At 36.3% G+C, this 9,618-nt stretch overlaps 1 pseudogene; it reads right to left on the reverse strand.

Annotated features, from left to right (window-relative positions):
* Positions 1–8,906: 8,906 nt before the first annotated feature.
* Positions 8,907–9,082, reverse strand: LOC118971366 (U1 spliceosomal RNA; annotated as a pseudogene).
* Between the last annotated feature and the right edge of the window lie 536 nt (positions 9,083–9,618).

The following is a 9,618-nucleotide window of genomic DNA, read 5'->3' on the forward strand; positions in this document are numbered from 1 at the left end:
CTGGTGACTGAACTAGAAATATCTTCCACCTTTACACAAAAACACTCCAAATTAGTTTCTAATTGATATAAAGTAGAAATCTTAAAAATAGTCCTATTTCTCTACAAGTTGCTTTGGGTGTTGCTGTGAAAATGATGGCCTAGACAAAAATGGCACAGATAACTTATCGATTTTATTAACTTATCTTTAAAGTTCAGTGCACATGTCCTATGTACCTAATTCTTAAGTCTCTTACATTTCTCAAAAGTATGTGAAGCTGAAAGTAAATCTCTATTCATTAATGACTATTAATTAATCAAGTTCCTCTAAAGAAGACACAAAGGTTGCCTCCTCTCTCTTCTTTTCACCATAATTAATCTGGCTCTAGCACGTCAAGTCTACTTCCCAAATACATTTCTAAACTTAATCTGCTCTCCAGCCCCACCACCCCTTTCCCAGTAGGATTTTATTGCTTCCTCCCTGGATTATTAAAATCACCTTTTATCTGGATGTCTTGTCTCTCAACTATTACATTGCCAGTCAAGCATCCACATTATTACCAAAATAATCTTAATTATTTTACTTTAGCATTTGAAAACCCTCAGTGGCTTCCCAGCACCTCACAATGAAAGTAAACTTTGACAAAGCCCACTTACACAATGAGGATTTGGACCATATGATTTCTCAGTCCCTTGCACCGCTAATATGTTATAGATTTATGTTTCTCAGTGAATACTGACTGAATGATGAACAATTCCTAGACAGCACTATAGTTAAACAGACATGTCTATGGCCATGTGCTAATTTTCCTAAATTACTGAACTGAATTTGATGTCTATGCCTGTTGTCTATTTAAAGAAAAAATGCCAGGTGAATTCAAAAGAATGCCCAACATCACCAAAAGTCTATTAGAAATAAATTGTTTTTAATAATTGCCTCTGATTTAATAATCTTCATGTTTCACTTTAAAAACTTTTTAAAAGGACCAATAATGATAGTAAAAATTACCATATTTTCATCATTTAGAGATAAACAATGTTGCTATTCCAGATTCTTTCGTTTCCATCTCCTTTTTTTCAATGCACAAAAAAATCCTTAAAAATAAAAATTCTATGGCATATAAGGCTTGTCACTTGTGTAACATGAGTGTTATCCTGTATTATTAAACATTTAGAGGGGGAAAATGTGCTTTTAGCAAATATGCAATCTGTTTAATCATTATCTAATTGTTGTTCACCTTAATCCTTAACTATAGCCCTAATTATTTCCTTAATATAAATTTCTACAAATGGGATTCCTGGTTTGGAAGAAAATGATGTTTTTAATCTTCTTCTCATCCAGGAACTTTCCCAGAAAATGTACTAATGATGTAAGAAAATGTTCATCTAACCAAAATTCTGCCAGCATTTTGTACTACGTTTATAAGAGATCATTTTGCCATTTTAAAAGTAGGTTTAATCTTCATTACTAAGGTAAATGAACATTTTTTGTATATATATATATATATGTATATATATGTATACATATATATGTATATGTATACATATATATATATGTATATATATGTATATATGTATATATATATTGTGTATATATATATATATATATGTCTGTAGATATAGACATAGATATCTGTCATTTGTTTTGCTTCTATTAAAAATTGTCTATTCACGCACTTGGCCTATTTTTCCATAAGGGTATAAAATATCTGCCAGCAGGTTTCAACATACATGGGAAAAAAAATATTCATGGAATGTGCCTTTGAACCTGCATTCAAAAGAACTCAGGCAGAGGTTAGTGGTGAATAAAGCAATTGCTTTTGCTTAATGACACAGGTGGGGAAGAGTTTATAGAACATGTTTTTCTTGAAAATAAAATATCTATGGCTTACAATGTAGGTGTTCACACAAATCAGCTTCAAAAGTGCTTTCACAGAAGGAGCTGCTGGAAACATAGTATAAATATCTGCCTTTTGTATTACAACATTTCTTTAGAAGGACATACATAATAGTTCTTTCAAACCTAAATTTAGGAGTTGATAAGTAAAATACCAGAGAAGCTAGACACTTCAGAGTCATCCTTGACACGTCCCCCATCCAATTGCTAAACAATTCTTGTTCATTTCTCCTGAGTGTCAACCCAGTAAAGCCCTCTGGAGTCATCCCCTTTGCCACTGTCTTCACTCAAGCTTTGTCAAGTCTTACCATGACTGTTGTGGCAGCTTCCGAGCACCCAAAATCACTCCCAATTAGTATCTAGACTTGGAGTTCTATCAGTTAATTCAATAGCTAAGCATCACTTTTTTTTCCTTTTTTAAAAAAGTAGTAAAAGCCCATTAGAGCAGATGTATATGATAACAAAAGCAAAAAGGAAATAATCAGACCCATAGTCCTATCTAACCCCTACTAAAATTCCTGTATATATTCTTTCAGTCTTTCCGTTTAAACAAAAAATAGAATCATCCTGCCCAAGTGTATATCTTTTATTCACAGAACAATAAATATATTTATCACAAACACCTTATGTTTTTAGACATTTTTCTACAACATAATTTTTAAGTGGCTGCACTGTGTGTCATAATATGGAAATTCAGGTCACTTCCAGTATTTTATAATTACAAGCAATGCCACGGTAGACATCTCTGTAATTAAATCTTTTCTTTTAATACTTGAAAACATATTACTTTATTGTTTCTCTCATCCAGTGCTGCTATGGAGAAATCTGATACAAATCTTATTCTTCTTTCCTTGTTAGTAAACTGCTCTTCCTTTCTGGAAGGTAGCAGAATTTACTTTTTGTCCTTGATACTCCTAATGTGAGGTTTTCCTTATTCCTCTTTTTTGGCATTCTATAAGCCCTATTCATTCCAAAGTCTTTCACTTTTCATAAATTCTGGGACATTTTTCTCCATTACTTCTTTTAGTATTTCATTTTTTTTTTTCTTTGCTGAAATTTCTTGTATCCAGATAATGGCACCTCTACTTCCACCCATTGTAACTCAGCTTTTCTATGTTCTTCCTCTTCACTCTTTCCTGCTGCCTTCTGGGAGAGTTTCTCACTCTGATCTTTTAACTCATTTCTGGTCTATTGCCCCATTTCATAAGTATTTTTAATCATACTTTTTTCAAATTATTCATCCACCTGTTCCATGCATTTACTTTTGGAAGATGTAGCTATCCAGTTTGGTGTGTGTTCTGTTAAGAAATCAGACACCACAAAAGCTCATTATTTCAGTGCATGGGTCCATGTACTCTTGTGAGTGTCAGCTCCTCTGTCTGTAGAATATGCAGTAGAAGAAACCAGACTACAGTGCTGCTAAGGTCAGACCAGTCAAGTTTCAGAAGGGGAAGTATGACCTGGGCCAACACGTGATCATCATTGTTGACCGCTCGCTGTTGGTGTAACCCCAGCAGGCAACTCCTATGGGAAAGGCTTGTCCAAACAACAACAGCAGGAGGCAGACTCCCTTTGTGGTAGTCCACCAGCTGTGGGGGTCAGAGGAAAAGGAAGCGAGTGGGTACCTGAAGACAGCTGATAGGTAGGAATCTCTTCACCCCAATTCTTCATGCTCTCAGGTATTTTTGCTATGCTTCCCTGATCGTATTCCCAAGACCCAAACACCCACAGTCTATGTCACTAGCAAAATGGCACCACTAATAGCCCCAAGACAATAGGAGGAAAAGTAAGAACAAAAATTACACCTTTCTTCTCCAGATATCTTATATCCAGATAATGGAACTTCCGCTTCTATCCATGGAGTATCTACCCTGAGACTCCAGTTTCAGTTGCTTACCCTTTGCTATATTCAGCCACTATTACACACCCAAAAAGGAGCAGTCCTCTGTAGTCCCATTGGTTTCTTACAGTTTTGTGGTATTATTTGTTCCTAAAGTGTGTTTCCTGTTTTTTCTAAATGTCTCTAGTGTTAATTTCAGACAAGAAAATGTCCAACAGACCTTCTAGTTTGCCATCTTGGTAAAAACCAGAAGTTCATATAAAAATCTTTATTCATATTCATGCCAATTGCCTTAAGATAAATCGATAGAAAAAATGAAGGCAATGGCATAGTGTACGTGAAAATTTAAAGCTTTTAATATGATTGTCAAACTGCCCAGATTTAAAAAGGAAAAACATGTATTTTTTTTTGGTAATTTATACCCAATCTTGCTTGAAGAACCTTCTGTCCTCACAAATAGGCTGTTATGGGCCCATGTCTGTCATATCCAAACATGTGGGATAACTTGTCACAAAATGAACCTACATCTTTCCTGTATCTGTCTTTGTTTCTTAGCATGATGTTGCTTTTATTCTTTGCTGAGCCCTAAATCAAATATCACCTATTGTGTGGATCCTCCCAGATCCTCCATTTAGTCTCTATATTTGTTCTTTTATAGTATTTTGTTCATACCTATATTATAGCACCACATATTTTAATTATTTATTTTTGTACCTATGTACACCTCTAAACTGTGAAGTTCTTTTGGAGAGAGACTCTATATTAATCATCTTTTTATTACCAGAGGCTGTGATTGGCACCATGTTAGATGATCTATCAATGTTTGCAGTACCAATGAATAAATTTTCAAGTAACCAACAAAACCTGAGCTAAATGTGTAAAACAATGTTTAAACACTTTCATTCATTCTCTAAAACCACTTGTTTTATGATCACTACTTTGCAGAGGAGAAAACTGAAGCTTAGAGAGGATAGTAGCTTACTCAAGGTAGAGCTGGGATTTAAATCACTGCTAATTACAGAGTCAAGGATCAAAGCAGCACAGCAAAAATCCCTGAGGAGAAGAAGACTTGGTGCAAACAGGTTCCTACATATTAGGTTTAAGTGAAAACTTTAGCACTAAGATCTTACGGTTCTTGCTGATACTGTGTTTTGATGAATGTGAAAAAATCAGGAAGATTACTCGATAAAAAGGGAGTTCTTTCTTTTCTTGTGAAATTGCTATTTCTAACCTAATATTGTAATACATTTGAGAGGTATTACCTTCACCATTCAGTTATTTCAAAATGAACCTGAAACTAGAAGGATTAAGTTATGTCAACTGTGAGAAATAGCCTAAATAGTTTCTCTTTATAATAACCTTGCTGAGTGACTATTAAAAGAACAGACTTGAAAACACTCATCTTTGGTTCAACTTGACACAATTTATATCTTTGTATCACAGTTCCATCTCAGAATGCTCCTAAACTTGCATGGTGTTTTACTAGAGTTTCTTCTTAAGTTAATGAGATAGGGAGAGAATATAAGAGGGATACTGAAAGAGGCAAATAAACAAATCTGAGGTGCTGGGCTAAACTATGACTATGTGCTATTTAAGTTAGAATTACCTTGAGAACTTTCAATCACATAATTAATGACAAACATGAACTAGCTCACTGATTTTACCATCTTCATGAAAACCTCTACAGATGCAGCCTGGGAACACATGGTGAATTACATAATTTTGATGCCTCTGGTCGATACAGATGCTTGAAGGATGACTGTATGATACCTAGTAGCCCTTCAGCATCAAGTTTTCAACTGTCTTTGTCATCTACTGCCTGGCAGTCGACCAGGCTGAGGAGGTGAAGTGGATACCAAAGTCCCTGACGCACTCTGACATGCTCTTGTTATTCTGGGCACTGGAACATAGTCCAAGGTAAATGTCACTGATTATATTCCCCTAAAGCTGCATAAAAACAAAGGCAGAGCTTATTGAATTTTTAAAATTAACTTTTTTCAGCCAAACTTCATTTAGGCCCATTGCCTACTTTCTTTGAGAATACCTAGGCAAGCAGAACTTCCACTGCTGACTTAGAACATGGGGAAACTAAACTATAAAAACCAGATTTTTTCTGTCATTCAATACAAGGAGAAAGAGATCTTCAAGAGGGGCCTGGTGACAATTCAGATTGCTAAAAGGAGTAAGCAACATACATGGTAAATGCCCCAAGGTACAACGACTGTGACCACATTCTGATGTTACCCCTTCTGAAGTTAGAGATTCTCATTGTTGGAAGATTGTTTTATTGGCACTTGTCCATTCCACTTACACACTGAAATTGGCCATTTTATTAGATATGTTTTTAACGACACTTTAGCAAAGTATATGCCAGATTCCTAAATATGAGAGGTGCAAATCTCATCATCTTGGAGTTCCTTGTCAAAAAGAGGTATAATTTAAGATTAAATCCTGAAGGAGTGTGCCCCACCACATTCTCTCTTACCACTGAAAGACTTTTTGTAAGAATAGAATACTTAAGATTATATGAAAATATTTAGTCAGGGGTGTTGTGATGTAGAAACAAAATGTTTTGCAGATTTTAAATGTCCTAGATACCAACATGTGTGTCTCAACATGAAGTGAGAAGGGTTACTTAGGAAAGAAAAGCATTGCAGTATAGGAACCAGTGTCACATTTTCCTTCATCAGTAAGCATTGTAAAATTAACCTTTTGAGCCCTCTCTCTTCCTGATGCTGAAAGGAACATCTTATTAGAAGCAATGAAAATTAAATGTAACAGGCACAGAACATGTCACTTCTGAATATGGGAAGATGTATTTAGATCTGCTCATGATTAAATGACCTCGGAGTTACTACAATTCTTCCAACTCCTGGGTCATGACCCTGAGAGTGGAAAATAAACTGAATTATATGCAACTGGATAGACTGAGCCTGGTAAGTTATGCCAGGCATATTGTAAAATTGAGTTTGTAACTTCAACCAAGCCAGGGTATTTGATTTTACTGAAGTACTGGATTTCTCTCACTCTCTTGTTCTGCTTCTCTCACAGAAACACACACGCCCTGTTTTCAATAACAGAGATATAAAATTCAAAATATAAACCCATCTCGCCATACCCTAAAGATGACCTAGGTCTGGTTGCTTTGCAGACATCCCAATTGCTGAACAAATGTATGTAGACCGGCATTGTTTTGTGCTAGAGAACAGATAAATGACATGGAATGAAATTATGGTAAATTTAAATTGATGGCCTAATTAGTATTATCTCTTTTTGTATTCATTGTAAGAAAAATTATCCAGGAGGAACTCATTTTGCATTAATGTTGATATAAAGTGTAATTCTCCAGGATTTTCATTGTAATTTGGCATTAATTAATGCATCATTACTTTAAAGTGTTAATTAAATTGTTACAGAAAGGGACATCTGCAGTGGCTCAGAAAGGAAATCACATGAACAATTAGTTTTGCATAGGTCTGTGGCACAGAATCCAAGATCACATGCATCGCAGCAACATGAAGGCCGAGGTTGATGGCAGACGGTAAGAACTCTGCTCTGCCCTGCTCAGTGCATTGTTGGCACTACATAACCACTTCTCTTACTTTTTCCATTGTGCTGCTGTGAAGAATTAGTGGTCTCTAGAATACTGGATATTTGTTCCATTTTTAGGACAGGAATCAACATCATCAGGACTGTGGATCTCTACTTAATTTTTCTGGGAGTTTGGCAGAAGTCACTGACCCATCCCCATGTCATAGAAAGAATAACAGACTCCTCTTCTCCTTTTCTGTAATATTGTCTAAAGTTCTCAGAAATAGGTGGCTGTAGAAGCCTCGGTTAATATTTCTACTGGTAATAAACTCCCTGCAAAACTGTGACAAATCAAAGGGTAGATAATCTGTGGTGATTCCTTACGCAGTGGACCATCATTGTTAAGGCATCTGGAAGTCATTGAGTGCTCTCATGGCTTAGGATGTATAATTCCAAGGAAATTATGGCAATCAGATAGCAATGTGAGTTGGCAATTCAGTGGAACTTGGGATTTTGAAGGAATATATAAAGTAGGCCCCAAACACACTATCATGCTCTCACAGGACACAGAAATTTAGGGAATCTTTCTCTGTTAGCAACATTACACTATATTTAGCCCTCTGGGGATCTACTGAATGAGCATTCTTTGTCAGAGTTATAAAACAAGATCCCCACAGGAAGAGTATAAAATAATACTGTAGCATCATATTGGGTAAAACTATGAATCTCTTAAATTGGTTATATTATTTTTTTCTGGATACCAACTTAATATTAAGGTTACAACCTTTCCTTTAACAGCCGCAAGGAGAGTCTCTTAACTTCTTAGGTTCTGTGAACTTTTCCTTACAGACAACCCTGTTTCATGGACATAGAAGGCAAAGCCCCAATTCCAAAATCAAATTAAAGTCAAATCTTTCCTCTGCATCAGATGATAAACTGGATAGAGAAGATGAGAATCACTCCACACTATTGTGACAGCCCTCCTTAGGTGAACGGTCATTTCCCTCCTTCCTCATATGCACATGCAAACTTACCACAGATGGAGGTCTTTCTTGGCTCTTTTGTCCAGCTCGTAGCTTGGTACCAGGATGGCTCAATGAATAGTTAATCAATTGATTGATTCATGTAGCTCATGGGTAATTGCTTTCCTAAAAAGACGTGACCACAAAGCTTCTATAAGTTCAATAGATTCTATTTGAGAGTGATTGGTTTTATATAAGACCATCACTCCTGAATCTATGGTCCCACACATTTCCATTGCCTAATACAGCTAATCATTAGAAAAGGCAATGAAATGAAGCAGCCTAAGAATTGAATCCAATGGCAACTAAAGAGGAAGTTTTGGTTAGTGGGAAAAAAAATTCTCCCCTGGCAGAGAAACAAACAATTTTGAAAAAAAAATAGCAAAGGAAAAAGAAGGAGTAAATAAAACCAGACTGCCACTACATACTGGAAGGACATCGTCATCCCCTGGGAAATCATTGCCTAACTCTTAGGTGAGGGTTCCTTCCTCTGTCCCTTGACATTAAATTATCTCAAGGTTTAAGCCTTCATCTTTCAGTGAGGGCAACCCCAGTGATTCTTGGCGTTAGGGTGAGTGTCTAGTAACTTCAGGTTACCTTTTGTTCTGCATTCGTGCTTCAACAAAATTATTTCAGTTTATGGATTATCACTACATGCTTTTATTTTTTTTCCTCCCCACTACCACAAATTATGCAGTCGAGTTTCCCACATTTGGGGAAATCGTACCAGTCAGCACATTCAGAGTGCAATGGATAAGCCTCGCCCTGGGAAAACTACCTTCGTGATCATGGTATCTCCCCTGCCAGTAAGTACCACTACACGCTTTCATGCAACAGTTTACTTCAGTTTGGACTCCCTGCTTCCTAAAACATTGAAATAGAGACAGGCCAGACACATTACAACACAACGTCTTCTAACCATTCAGGTTACACATGCCCACACTCAAAGGTCATTTTCCAGCCTTGCTAGCACATAGAATTTCTCAGTAATCACCCCCATCTCTTTGTTATTCACCCCCATTTCCTATCCTAGATCTCCAAACTTTCCCTCTCATTTCTATAGTGAAATTCAGCCTCAAATCACTTCTACTGCAGAACACCTTAGCTACCTCTTTGTTTTACTGTCTTTTTCATACCATGGCCCAAGGCCCACCAAAGTGTCAAGTTAATTTTGCCAAAGGGCTTTTAGTGTTTCTTAGGAAACAGAAGTTGCATTCAATTGTGGTTTTAAATAACTTTTTTTGTTTTGTTGAGTCTGTCATCCTATAGTTTCAATAGTTCCTTGGGCTCCTCAGACAATTTTGGTTTGTTTGTTAATGCTTCAATCCCTCACATCAGATGCCAGTTCCT

Source organism: Manis javanica, chromosome 4 (genome assembly GCF_040802235.1).
Source record: "Manis javanica isolate MJ-LG chromosome 4, MJ_LKY, whole genome shotgun sequence".
NCBI classification, from domain to species: Eukaryota; Metazoa; Chordata; class Mammalia; order Pholidota; family Manidae; genus Manis; species Manis javanica.